Raw genomic sequence first — 13889 nt, forward strand, 5'->3', positions numbered from 1 at the left:
GCCATCATAACACAATGGGCAGTTCTTCTGTCTCCCCAAATGATTAAAGGATGAACAAATATTTTCTTAAATGTAGCATTTTTTACATGTTGAATGTTAGTAATCTTGCTGTGCATTACAGGTAACAAGGAGTTACTTAGGCTGGCAATGAAAACAAATGAATAAAACCTGGAGAGCTGAAATAGGAAGATATCTGACTTGTATATATCGTCAAATTCAGAAATCCGCCCCCCCCCCCCCCCCCCCCCCCGGCCCCCCCTAAAGCCAATGCTAATATTGCCATTTATTTTTCAATGTCAGTGAGACTCCAGTTTCAAAGGCCAACTGAGATATAATAACATGTACGGATAGATCAGAGCAACGCAATGAAGCAATTACTTATTTCACTTTTCCTCTGATTCCCATACTGTCATGCGGTCCAAAGTGCAAATGGGTTTGAAGATAAACTGAAGATAAACTTAAATCAAGGACAGGGCAATCTGCATGTGAATATCAAAATATTTTGTAGAGGTGGACACAGCCCCGAAGATAAAACACTGTCCAATTAAAACACAGCCCTGAAAAATGTGTAGGACCAAGACTACTGCTAAGTAAACTTTATTAAATTAAATTTCAGGATTCAATTTTTGTGGCGATCCCATTTTGCATTCAGCTGTGAAAACTGAATTCCATAACTTTTACATATACCATACAGAAAGTGATTAAAACAAGAGTACAGATTGGGGACCTAACTTGTCATGGCAAAGACTGCAGCAAACTGAATATTCTGGCACGGTAGCACAGTGGTTAGCACTGCTGCGTCACAGCGCCAGGGTCCCAGGTTCGATTCCCGGCTTGGGTCACTGTCTGTGTGAAATCTGCATGTTCTCCCTGTGTCTTGTGTCTGCGTGGGCTTCCTCCGGGTGCTCCGGTTTCCTGCCACAAGTCCCGAAAGAAGTGCTGTTGGGTGAATTGGGCATTCTGAATTCTCCCTCTGTGTACCCGAACAGGTGCCGGAATCTGGCGACTACCCGCTTTTCACAGTAACTTCATTGCAGTGTTAATGTAAGCCTACTTGTGACAATAAAGATTATTAAAATTAATTATTATTAATCATTCCATCAGTTGATTTAGATGAACGAGACATGAAATTCACATTTTTGTTGTAATGGATTTAGAAGCTTTTGAAAGGGAGAGTGAGCACTTATGGTGCAAACTTTGTTTCCTAAGTGTAGTGTAGGAACCACACAAACACGTAAATTATCATTTTTGATTTTGTTTTGTGTGTTTTGCAGCATTTCCTACATTATATGATTTTGTATATATGAAAAATATTAAAATAAAAATTAATCTTACGTGCCACAACTGGACATAGCAGCAGGTCTACATGTGTTCAAGTGCCACACGGTTGAATTAGTTAACAATGTATGTAGTAATGGTCTGAGATAATGTTGACGTCATAAGGTGAGGAGACCTCAATTCTGCTTTGTTAAGTTGATTATTTAATTATTGGAACGTATTCTAATCTGGCACCTTCAATGCCATTGGTGGTAAATTATCATGTGGAATACAAGCCATACAGTTAAGTAATACGAGCAACTCACATCAAGCTTTTCAGGAAAAAAGATTAACCAAAGGAGGTAAAGAAGGGTCAAGAACAAGTTATGAAAAGTGGAGCTGTAGACTTGGGATTTATACTTGCCAATCACTGCACATGCTGGATGATTGTCCTCAGAGCCTGCACATAAGTATAAATTTTCACAAACACTTTTCATTTCAGATATGTGTCAGTGAGTTTTGATATCTGCAATTCTAAAGTTGGGGACCTCTTTCTTTGCAGTTTCTATTGGGATGGTGACACCTTTGCACCCACTTCACATTCCTCAGGTTCTGACAAGCTCAATGGTGCCCTATGCTCACTATCACTAACAAATTCTGTCTGATGGAACTTCATGGCTGGGAGGGAGGATGAGAATGATGTCAATGGTTATTTATGGGGTGATAATACTGGGAGATAGATGTGGTGGATGAGTCAGAAGACAATGTGGCCTGGGTATTTTTAAAATTATTTGATGGGATGTGGGCATTTCTGGCTGGGGCAGCATTTGTTGCCCATCCCTAATTTCCCTTAGGAAGGTGGTGGCGAGGCGGCATCTTCTTGAACCACTGGTCCAACAACATGGCGATGTTGTTACAAGTCAGGATGGTGTGTGGCGTGGAGGGGAATTTGCAATGGTGGTGTTCCCATGCAATTGCTGCCCTTGTCTTTTAAACTGGTAGAGGTTGTGGGTTTTGAAGGTGATTTGAAGGACCCTAGGTGAGTTGCTGCACTGCATCTTGTAGATGATACCCACTTCTGTGTATGCATGGGGGAGGCAGTGAATGTTGAAAGTGGTGGATGGGGTGCCAGTCAAGTGGGATGTTTTGTCTTGGAGGTCTCAAGCTTCGAGAGTGTTTTGGAGCTGCGATCATCCAGGCAATTTGACAGTATTCCATCACACTCCCGGCATGTGCCTTGGTGGACAGACTTTGGGAAGTCAGGAGGGGAATTTCTTCTCACAGAACTCCTTGCCTCGCATGTATTTTTGTAGCCACAGTATTTATTTGGCTGCATCAGTCAATTTCTGGTCATTGGTAACACTCAGGATGTTGATAGTGGGGGATTCAGTCATGGTAATGCCATTGAATGTCAAGAGCAGATGATTAGATTTACCCTTGTTGGAGATGGTCATTACCTCGCACTTGTGTGGCATGAATGTAACTTGCCACTGGTCAAAATATTGAATTTCATTCAACACTGTCCTGCAGTACGAGGAGTGAGGGAATTGGCATTAATTACCACTGTGAGCTCACTCTCCAGGCAGCTGCCATGCCACTCCTGGCATACTTGAGGGATTGCAGATCCTCGTCTGTACCTCCAGCCTACAACCCAAGAAAAGTTCAGGATGGATCATGCACTCGACCATTCCGGCTAAAGATATTTGAAAATGCTTCAATCTTGTCTTTTGCACTGACATGCTGGGCACCCCTATCATTGAGGATGGGATTGTTTGATTGCCCACCATCATTCATGACTGGGTGTGGCAGGACTGTTGATCTTTGAACTGATCTGTTGATGCCAGATTGCTCAGAACGATTACATGCTACCTGTGCTGCTTATCATGCATGTATTGTAGATTGACATGGTTGGGATCTCATTTTTAAGTATGCATGGTGCTTCTCTCCTGCACTCCTCATTAAACCGGGGTTATTCTGGAGCTTCCAGATAAACGTACGAAAGGGGTAAAGTAGGTAAGACACAAGAAGTGCATAACCCAGCTCACACCTTTATACTTGGATTGCTCAAAAAACAAGACCAACAGGATAATTAGCAAACAAACATAAATCTGAATAACATTCTGGGTATGGGTACTGAGGATAATGAATTGTGCACTGAGCACGGTGGGACATAAATCAACCAGACTTGACAATATTCCTAGGATGAACAGACACATACAGAATGCAGGCTTTTCAGGTCAGCAGGAATATTCCTTATCCCTAGCTCCAAACCACCTTAGCAAATTAGACCATGGGCGGGATTCTCCGACCCCCTGCCGGGTCAGAGAATCGCCGGTGGTCGGCGTGAATCCCGCCCCGCCATCCTCCGAATTCTCCGACCCTCAAACGTCGGCAAGACGTGAGCCGTGCCGCCCACTTCGGAGAATGGTGGGGACTGGCGCAACGCTATGGACCCCGGGGCTGCCACGGGTCACGCCGGCGTAAATTAAACCACCTTATATAATGGCGGCAACCAGTGCTGATGGTTGATGCCGGACAGCGTGGAGGTAGGTCATGGCGTGGTGGGTGGCCACAGGGGAAGTGACGGCGTGGCTGCAGTCTGTGTGTGTGTGTGTGTGTGGGGGGGGAGGGGGGGAGGGTGGGGAGGGGGGGAGGGTGGGGGGGGGGGTGAGGGGGCGAGGGCCGGGGAGGGAGGGCGAGTGCCGGGGAGGGGGTAAGAGTGCCGGGGAGAGGGGAGAGGACGAGTACAGGGGAGAGGGTGAGTGCCGGGGAGGGGGGAGAGGGCGAGTGCTGGGGAGGGGGCGAGTGCCGGGGAGGGGGGACGAGTGCCGGGGAGAGGGGAGAGGGCGAGTGCCGGAGAGGGGGGACGAGTGCCGGGGAGGGGGGGACGAGTGCCGGGGAGGGGGAGAGGGCGAGTGCCGGGGAGGGGGGACGAGTGCCGGGGAGTGGGGAGAGGGCGAGTGCCGGGGAGGGAGAGAGGGCGAGTGCCGGGGAGGGGGGACGAGTGCCGGGGAGAGGGTGAGTGCTGGAGAGGGGGAGAGGGTGAGTGCCAGGGAGAGGGGAGAGGGCGAGTGCCAGGGAGGGGGGAGAGGGCGAGTTCCGGGGAGAGGGCGAGTGCCGGGGAGGGGGGATGAGTGCCGGGGAGAGGGGAGAGGGCGAGTGCCGGGGAGGGGGGAGAGGGCGAGTGCCGGGGAGGGGGGAGAGGGCGAGTGCTGGGGAGGTGGCGAGTGCCGGGGAGAGGGCGAGTGCCGGGGAGAGGGCGAGTGCCAGGAGGGGGGACTAGTGCCGAGGAGAGGGGAGAGGGCGAGTGCCGGCGAGGGGGGACGAGTGCCGGGGAGGGGGAGAGGGCGAGTGCCGGGGAGGGGGGACGAGTACCGGGGAGGGGGGAGAGGGCGAGTGCCGGGGAGAGGGGACGAGTATCGGGGAGGGGGAGAGGGCGAGTGCCAGGGAGGGGGGACGAGTGCCGGGAGGCGAGGGGAGAGGGGAATGCCGGGGAGGGGAGAGGGCGAGTGCCGGGGAGGGGGCGAGTGCAGTGGAGAGGCTGAGTGCTGGGGAGGGGGAGAGGGTGAGTGCCGGGGCGAGGGCGAGTGCCAGGGAGAGAGCAAGTGCCAGGGAGGGGGGAGAGGGTGAGTGCTGGGGAGAGGGCGAGTGCAGGGGAGGGGGGAGAGGGCGAGTGCCGGGGAGGGGGGAGAGGGCGAGTGCCGGGGAGGGTGGAGCAGGCGAGTGCCGGGGAGGGGGGAGCGGGCGAGTTCCGGGGTGGGGGACGAGTGCCGGGGAGGGGGGAGAGGACGAGGGAGGTCGTCCGCCTGGCCAGGTGCCAGCCTCCAACAGTCGCGCCCATGCAGCCCATGGCACCTAGCTGCGGGGAGGGGGGGGGGGGGGGGGGGGTGATGATGACATGTCGTTGTTCCCCCCCGCCCCCACCCCCACCCCCTGCAGGCCGTTATGATCAGCCAGCGATGTTGGCCGCCGTGGCGGCAGCCGCACCTCTACATGTTGCCCTGGAGGACGAGGAGGACGAGGAGCGTGCCAGGGAGGCGGCGGAGGCTGCCGCAGAGGCGCAGGTGGCAGCCGCCCAGGCTGGAGGGCCGCCAGCCCGACAGGACGAGCAGGAGGAGGAGGAGGTGGTTGCGCCATGGCGACGGAGAGGCCCGAGGAGGCCCCGTGTGAACTGGGCCCGCTCGTCGTACCAGGGCCTCACGGACCGGGCATGCAGGAGACTCCGGATGAGCTGGTAAACCGTGGCACACATCTGCCACCTGATGGCACACCTGGCACCGCGTGGCACTGGGGGAGGACACCATCTCCCCGTGTCCGTCAAGGTTACGGTGGCCCTGAACCTTTATGCCATGGGGTCATTCCAGGCGCCGAGTGGGAACCTGTCCGGCATCTCGCAGGCATCGGTGAACCGGTGCATCCGGGCAGTGACAGGCGCCCTATATGCCATTGCGGACCACTACATCCAGTTCCCCTTGTGCGATTCTCTGACCCGGCCAGCCAGGGTGCCCAGGCAGCGGGCTTCGCTGCCATGGCCGGGTTTCCCATGGTCCAGGGCGCGATCGATGGGATGCACATCGCCGTGCGGCCACCTGCGGATGACAGGGCCGTGTTCACCAATAGGAAGGGGACCTATTCCATGAACATCCAGGTGGTCTGTGACCACAGCATGATGATCCTGCACGTCTGCGCCCGATACCCGAGAAGTGTACATGACTCATAAATATTGGCTCAGTCTTACATCTCCGGCATGTTCGAGAGACGCCAACCCCGGCTGAGTGGCTGGTTGCTGGGCGACAGGGGTTACCCGTTGCGGTTGTGGCTGATTACGCCTATACGGAGGCCACAGAGTGGAGAACAGCTACATCGATGCCCATGCAGTGACCAGGGGTGTGATAGAGAGGGGCTTTGGGCTGCTAAAAATGCCTTTCAGGTGCCTGAACCACTCTGGAGGGGCCCTCCAGTACCCGCCAGATAGGGTTGGCCACATCATTGTGGTCTGCTGCGTCCTGCACAACATCGCCCAGCAGAGGGGTGATGTGCCGCAGGCAGAGGAGGGGGGAGTGGAGGAGCAGCAGGACGAGGCGCAGTCCTCCCCAGATGAGGCAGGCAGGGGCAATGGGCAGGGCAGGCGGGCTGGACATGGACGGGTGGCTGCCCACCATTACCGGCTGGGCCAGCGGGCAAGGGACAGGCTGATAGCCACCCGGTTCACTGACTAGCGGGGTGTGAGAATCGCCGACTATGGGCACAGACCGCACACCACGGCACCAGCCGACCACCCTCACCCCCCCTCACCCACCCATCACCAACACCCTCACCCCCTCACCCATCACCAACACCCTCACCCCCCCACCCACCCACCACCAACACCCTCAACTCCCCCACCCACCCACCATCAACACCTTCACCCCCCGCCACCCACCCACCACCAGCCACCCCCACCCCACCCGCATGCACACCACCCCTCCATTGCACATCCACCTGCGGCCCAACGGGCCGGACTCACACGGTTGCCGGTGGAAGCGTGTCTATTGCAGGCCATGGAGGATGATGACGACCTGCTCTGCGATGATCTCCTGGCCCTACATCGTTGGACAATATCTGACCCACGGACATGGTCCCACCCTCCACCTGGACCATCTTTGCGGCCGTGACACTGCAGCGCACGATCCCATCCTCTGCCCAGGGGGATGGCGAGGAAGACCTGGGGGTAGGGGGAGGCACACTTACCTGGGGCCGATGTAATACCATCCTTCACACACACACTGGCGCTCACCTCACACCACCCCCCCCCCCCCCCCCCCCCCCCCCCCCCCCCCCCGCATGCTTTGGACAGAGCACAAAGGCAGATTAGTATGTGTGAAAGTGATTTTAATGACGAAAAGTCCATACACGTGCCCTAGCCCCTATAACTCGTCTGTGCCCTGCACCCGTGCCAACTTACTCAGTGTCTAATTGTTTGGCCTTACGGGCCCTTTGACTACGTCTAGGTGGTTCCCCAGACGGTACAGCAGAACTGGAGGCGGACTCCTGTGATTCCTGCCCTGTTACTCGTGATCCCTTTGGCAGCCATTTCCTGGGGCGGCCCGGCCTAGATGGGCCAGGCTGCGGTTCGGGCGACTGGGATGGCGAGCTGCCAGCCTGTCCTGCCCGTTGCCCACCAGATGCGCCTGGGACGGAAGGGGGGGGGGGGGGGTCCGAGGTGCCGCGGTGTTCCGGAACCTCCCCTACAGGGGGACCCGGGATGGGCCCCAGCACCTCCTCCTCCATCGGGGTGCCCAATGGCCCCCGGGCCTCTACATGGTCGAGGGTGCGAACGAACCTGCCATCCAACGCCCCCATGACACCTGGCACTGCCAGTCCTGGAGGCCCGCCCTGGTATCAACAAGGGTCTGCAAGTTTGCAGCCAGGGAGCCCAGGGAGTTGGCCATCCCTGTCTGTGTCTGGGTGACACCGGACAGCACGTGGGCAATGGGGCCGATGCCCTCAGCGATGGCCTGCAGTGACTGGGTCATTGCCTGCAGAGACTGGGCCATGGCCTGCAGAGACTGGGCCATGGCTGCTGAGACTGGGCCATTGCTTGCTGAGACTGGGCCATTGCCTGCAGAGACTGGGCCATGGCCTGCAGAGACTGGGCCATGGCCTGCAGAGACTGGGCCATGGCTGCTGAGACTGGGCCATTGCCTGCTGAGACTGGGCCATTGCCTGCAGTGACTGGGCCATTGCCTGCAGAGACTGGGCTATGGCCTGCTGAGACTGGGTCATTGCCTGCAGAGACTGGGCCATGGCCTGCAGAGACTGGGCCATGGCCTGCTGAGACAGGGCCATGGCCTGCTGAGACAGGGCTATTGCCTGCAGAGACTGGGCTATTGCCTGCAGAGACTGGGCTATTGCCTGCAGAGACTGGGCCATGGCTGCTGAGACAGGGCCATTGCCTGCAGAGACTGGGCCATGGCCTGCAGAGACTGGGCTATGGCCTGCAGAGACTGGGCCATGGCCTGCAGAGACTGGGCTATGGCCTGCAGAGACTGGGCTATGGCCTGCTGAGACTGGGCCATTGCCTGCTGAGACTGGGCCGTTGCCTGCAGAGACTGGGCCATGGCCTGCAGAGACTGGGCTATGGCCTGCAGAGACTGGGCTATGGCCTGCTGAGACTGGGCCATTGCCTGCTGAGACTGGGCCATTGCCTGCAGAGACTGGGCCATGGCCTGCAGAGACTGGGCCATGGCCTGCAGAGACTGGGCCATGGCCTGCTGAGACAGGGCCATTGCCTGCAGAGACTGGGCTATTGCCTGCTGAGACAGGGCCACGGCCTGCTGAGACAGGGCCACGGCATTGAGCGCCTCTGCCATCTGCCGCTGGCTCTGGCTCATGGCTTCTTGTGAGAGGGCAGCCATGTCCTGGGCCACAGACGCCGCCTGCACGGAAAGCCCCAGGCCTTGCATACTGCTCCCCATGTCTGACACCACCCGTGCGGTTTCGACCTGGGTGGCACACATGACCGGCACTACTCCCAGATCCTGGACGCGGGTGGGCTCCTCCACCTGCGTCTGCAGCCGCCACAAGCCGGCCGTCACCCCCTTCGATCGTCCCTGGTTCGGTGTCTGCATCGGGTCTATGGGTGGGTGTGGTAACTCCAGGAACCCGGGACCCGTCTGGGCGGCAGATGTTTGCTTTCACCAGGATGCCCTCCTCACCCCGGCCCCTCTGCTGCTCCTACCTCCACCTGCTGTGCCGGTACGGCTGTGTTGTGCGCACCAGTGAGTGTACCAGAAGCCTCATCATTAAAGTCCCCAACCGAGGTGAGTGTCTCTGTGATGGTGGAGGGTGTCGGAGATAGCAGTGGCGTTGTGTTGTAAGCATCGTCCGATCCAGAATCCATGGTCCCCTGGGGTGGCGCCTCGTCTCCACCCGTCCGCTGTGTGTCACTGTCCTGTCTTTCGCTGTCATGTGTGTCGGTGTCCCGGGTGATGTGTTGGGTAAGCTGGGTCTACGTGGACTGCGTTTGATGCCGTGTAGAGAGAGACAGGCTTCCAACACTTGAAGAGATGCAACACGATTTTATTGAACAAGTAACTATAATACATGCTTAACTGTGGGTTGACACTATGCTGACTTGACTGGAGACCTGAGGCTAACCTGACCAGACTAACTGACTACCACATGGTGTTTGTTCTAGCTGCTGCTCACGAGCTCTGACTGTCTCAGAGGCTGGATCGCGAGAGAGCGGGAAAACTGATGCCCTCTGGCTTTATAGTGGCCGTGTCCTGTCTGGTGATTGGCTGCTGTGTTCTGTGTGCTCACTGGTCATCCTGTGTGTCAATCACTGCCTGTCTGCACACCATCATATACCTGGATGTATATTATGACATCACCCCCCTTTTTAAAAAAAAAAAATATTTTCAGGTCAATAAATAATGTACAGAAGCCTGACTATATACAGAATCTGCTAACTTATATACATGGGAAGGTGTCTAGTGCAGATAGAGGGCAGATAACACATGATAAAAAAACAATATGTACAGATGTCAAAACGATGAGATAACAAGGTAATGCAACGTTCAGTCTATAAATTCAGTCTATGGCGGGCGACGAATTCTGGTTGACCGAACGAGCCTTTGGCTCTGTTGAGTCGGAGGCCATGCTCGTGGATCCTGTGGAACACGGTATGAGGCGATTGATGTGCTCCTGAGGAGTTGTGGACCAGATAATAATATGATCGATGTGCACTCGCACCCCCTCGATGCCCTCCATCATTTGTTCCATTATGCGGTGGAACACCTCTGAGGCGGAGATGATGCCAAAGGGCATTCGGTTGTAACAGTAGCGACCGAACGGGGTGTTGACGCATCCAGTTGTATTTGCCAAAACCCCTTGGAGGCGTCCAGCTTCGTGAAGAATTTGGCATGCGCCGCCTCGCTGGTTTGCTCTTCTCGTTTAGGTATTGGGTAGTTTTCCCTCATGATGTTGCGGTTCAAATCTTTGGGGTTGATACAGATTCGAAGTTCCCCTGACGGCTTCTTGACGCAAACCATGGAGCTAACCCAGTCCGTGGGTTCCGTGACGTTTGAAATGACTGCCTGGTCCTGGAGGTCTTACAGCTGCAGCTTGAGGCAATCCTTGAGGGGTGCCGGCTCCCAACGCGGTGCGTGAACCATAGGGATGGCGTTTGGCTTCAATAGGATTTTATATTGGTAAGGGAGTGTGCCCATAACTTCGAACACGCTATGGTATTGTACTATGATGTCATTGAGTTGAGCCTGGAAGTTATCATCTGGCGAGGCTGTTGCCTGTGCGGACGACATGGTGTGAACCCGCTGCAGTAGGTTCAGGAGTTTGCAGGCCCGAGCACCGAGCAGGGAAGCTCTGTTGGTTCCTACAATTTCAAATCGCAGCGTTGCTTTTACTGACCTATTGGACACCGCAAGCTGGCATGAGCCACTGGCAGCAATGGCATTTCCATTGTAGTCAAGGAGCTGGCAGGCCGGTGGAAGAATGCTTGGTTTGACGTGGATGGTGTCAAGGTCAGACTTTGAAATGAGGTTTGCTGAAGAGCCGGTGTCCAGCCTGAAGTGTATGCGGGCCTTGTTAACCGCAAGGGTGGTACACCACTCGTTGTCCAGATCACTGCTCAGAATTGGGAGTTGTTTCACCATCGTTGAGAAAGGCAGCTTATGCTTGGTGACGATGCCCACCCGGAATGGGGATTTGAGGCCCTCAGTATCAGGATCTGGTAGACTGTCGGGGTCAGAGTCTGTCACGGGCTGTTGTACTGATCGAATGCTCCAGCGCTGTGGCTGGGATCGCTGTGTGCTGGGCAGTGGAGCAGATCTGCAAAGGGCTGCGTAGTGGCCAAGCTTGCCACACTGGAGACAGCATCAAGATTTTGCCGGACATTGCCACTTTAAATGGGCGGAGCCACAATTGGAACTCGTCATGCGCCGACCGCGCATGCGCAGTGCGATCGAACGACGTGCGCACTTGCGCGGCTGGTCGTCGGTCTCGCCGTCCCCTTGGTCATGGCCCGCATGCCCTGGAGCCCGGGAAAAGCGCATGAAATGGCCACTCTCATCCAGACTCAGGCCCTGCATTTGTTTGATGGCCTGCACCCGTTCCGCATCGTGGGGGTTTTGCTTTGCCGTTTCTGCAGCCTTGATGTGGGAGTACCGGTTGTTAGCGTGCTCATGGAGGACGCAGGTTTCAATAGCGATGGTAAGCGTGAGCTGCTTAACTTTTAGGAGCTGCTGGTGAAGGGAATCGTAGTGGACCCTGAAAACGATCTGATCCCGGATTATGGAATCAGTTGTCGAGTCATAGTTGCATGACTGTGCGAGGATGCAGAGATAGGTTAAAAATTACTGAAAAGGTTCGTCCTTACCCTGAAGCCTCTGCTGGAAAACGTACCATTCAAATCTCTCACTGACCTCGATGACACAGTGGCTGTCGAACTTCAGCAGGACTGTTTTAAACTTCGTCTTGTCTTCGCCTTCAGCAAATGTGAGGGAGTTGTAGATGTGGATCGCATGGTCCCTGGCTGTCGAAAGGAAGAGCGCGATCTTCCTGGCATCTAATGCGGCCTCGAGGTCGGTGGCTTCAAGATACAGCTGGAACTTGTTTGAATATCTTCCAGTTAGCATCGAGGTTGCCGGCGAGGCGGAGCGGCGGGGGAGGGCGGACGCTGTCCATGTTACCGGATGGCTGATCTCTGGTCAAAGGCAGATTATCGCAAGGTAGATCCGTCAAACTTTAGCATTACACACTGGTACCATGATGTGTTGGGTAAGCTGGGTCTACGTGGACTGCGTTTGATGCAGTGTCGAGAGAGACAGGCTTCCAACACTTGAAGAGATGCAACACAATTTTATTGAACAACTAACTATAATACATGCTTTAACTGTGGGTTGACACTATGCTGACTTGACTGGAGACCTGAGGCTAAACTGACCAGATGAACTGACTACCACATGGTGTTTGTTCTAGCTGCTGCTCACGAGCTCTGTCTGTCTCAGAGGCTGGATCGCGAGAGAGCGGGAAAACTGATGCCCTCTAGCTTTATAGTAGCCGTGTCCTGTCTGGTGATTGGCTGCTGCGTTCTGTGTGCTCACTGGTCATCCTGTGTGTCAATCACTGCCTGTCTGCACTCCATCATGTACCTGGATGTATATTATGACACCGGGTAGGGGTGTCCTGGGTAGGGGTGTCCTGGGTAGGGGTGTCCTGGGTAGGGGTGTCCTGGGTAGGGCTGTCCTGGGTAGTGGTGTCCTGGCTCAGCTGCAATGGGGGCCTGTGGCTGCCCCACTCGTCGCTGGGTGTCACACGCCTGCGTCGCCACACTCGCACAAGACGGGGGCATCATCTCCGTGTTGCTCCGGGCCTGTCCCTGTCTCGTGGCCGCCCTGGGGCGTCCTGCGGGCGGTTGGCACCCACAGGGACGGGTGCCTCGACATTTGGTCCTGCAATACACAGTACAGCATCTCACTTGGTGGTGAGCCCCCGACCTGTGCATCGGCAACCTCCCGGTCCTCGAGTCTGCCTGCCAGTTCCAGGGCCCTCTCCTCATGAACGGTGAGTGGTCTCCCATCAGCTGGGCCCCCTCTGGTCCTCTCACGCTCCCTGTTGTTGTGTGCGCGCTTCTCCTGTGGGGGGGGGGGCGGGCGGGTGGCAGCACATTAGGGTTAGGGTTAGTTGCACCTGGGGGTGTGCCGCACATCGGGGGGGGGGGGGGGGTACTCACCCTGGCTGCTCTGACGAGGTCATTCACCTTCTTGTGGCACTGGGCGTCTGTCCGTAGCGCTGACGGCCTCTGCCACCTCCCTCCACAGGCACCGGCTGAGGCATGGGGCAACCCTGCGGCCGTGTCCGGGGTACAGGGCCTCCCTCCTCTGCTCTACTGCGTCCAGGAGCGCCTTGATGTCGCACTCATGGAACCTCGGGGCTGCGCGGCGGGCGGCCATCTTGCCGGGGGGGGGGCATCGTCTTTTGTGCTGTGACGCCGCCTGGCGTCAATGACACGGGCGCCGTCATGAATGGCGTCATGCTGTTACTAGCCCATTCTGGGCCGGAGAATTTGCGCCGTTTGGGGGGGCCCGACGCCGGAGTGATCCACACCATTTTTGACGCCGGGTCCCGGCCATCGCGCCGATTATCGGAGAATCCCGCCCAATGGTACCATTCAGAGACAGAAGATAAAGAGGACTGTTTATACAAAGCATCAAGGACAGTGGATAAGAAGAGTCTTGGAAAGATCAGAACACCATGAAGAAGGCCCAGCAAGAGCATGAGCTGGTCACACAGCCCCAAGTTGCACAAAAGCAATTTTATTGGTCAATGTATGTAATCTGCAGCCACATGATTGGATCAAGACCAGCTGCGGCAGGGTTGCTGATTCTTGGAAATTGTATAATTGTTGAATCTAAAGCAATGTAAGGTAGAGTCAATCTGCCCCAGATTGCTCTCCCATTGTACGTTGGCAAATACAGAACGTCTTTACCAGAGTTGCTGTCTTCGTGAGTGTGTGTGTGTTAGCTGAGCCAAAATGAAGAGGGGGATCCCGCACATGGAAATCAGCTCAACATTTAGCCTCTGAAAACACTTCTACAATGTATAATTGGTATAGTTGTATAATATTCTAC

At 55.7% G+C, this 13889-nt stretch overlaps 1 protein-coding gene across 1 annotated transcript in view; it reads right to left on the reverse strand.

Moving 5' to 3' along the window:
- The window catches only part of LOC119965330 (solute carrier family 22 member 5-like), a 137106-nt gene that overhangs the window by 12554 nt on the left and 110663 nt on the right, over window positions 1–13889 (reverse strand). The gene's annotated exons all lie outside the window — the stretch shown is intronic.

Source organism: Scyliorhinus canicula, chromosome 4 (genome assembly GCF_902713615.1).
Source record: "Scyliorhinus canicula chromosome 4, sScyCan1.1, whole genome shotgun sequence".
Classification (NCBI taxonomy): Eukaryota; Metazoa; Chordata; class Chondrichthyes; order Carcharhiniformes; family Scyliorhinidae; genus Scyliorhinus; species Scyliorhinus canicula.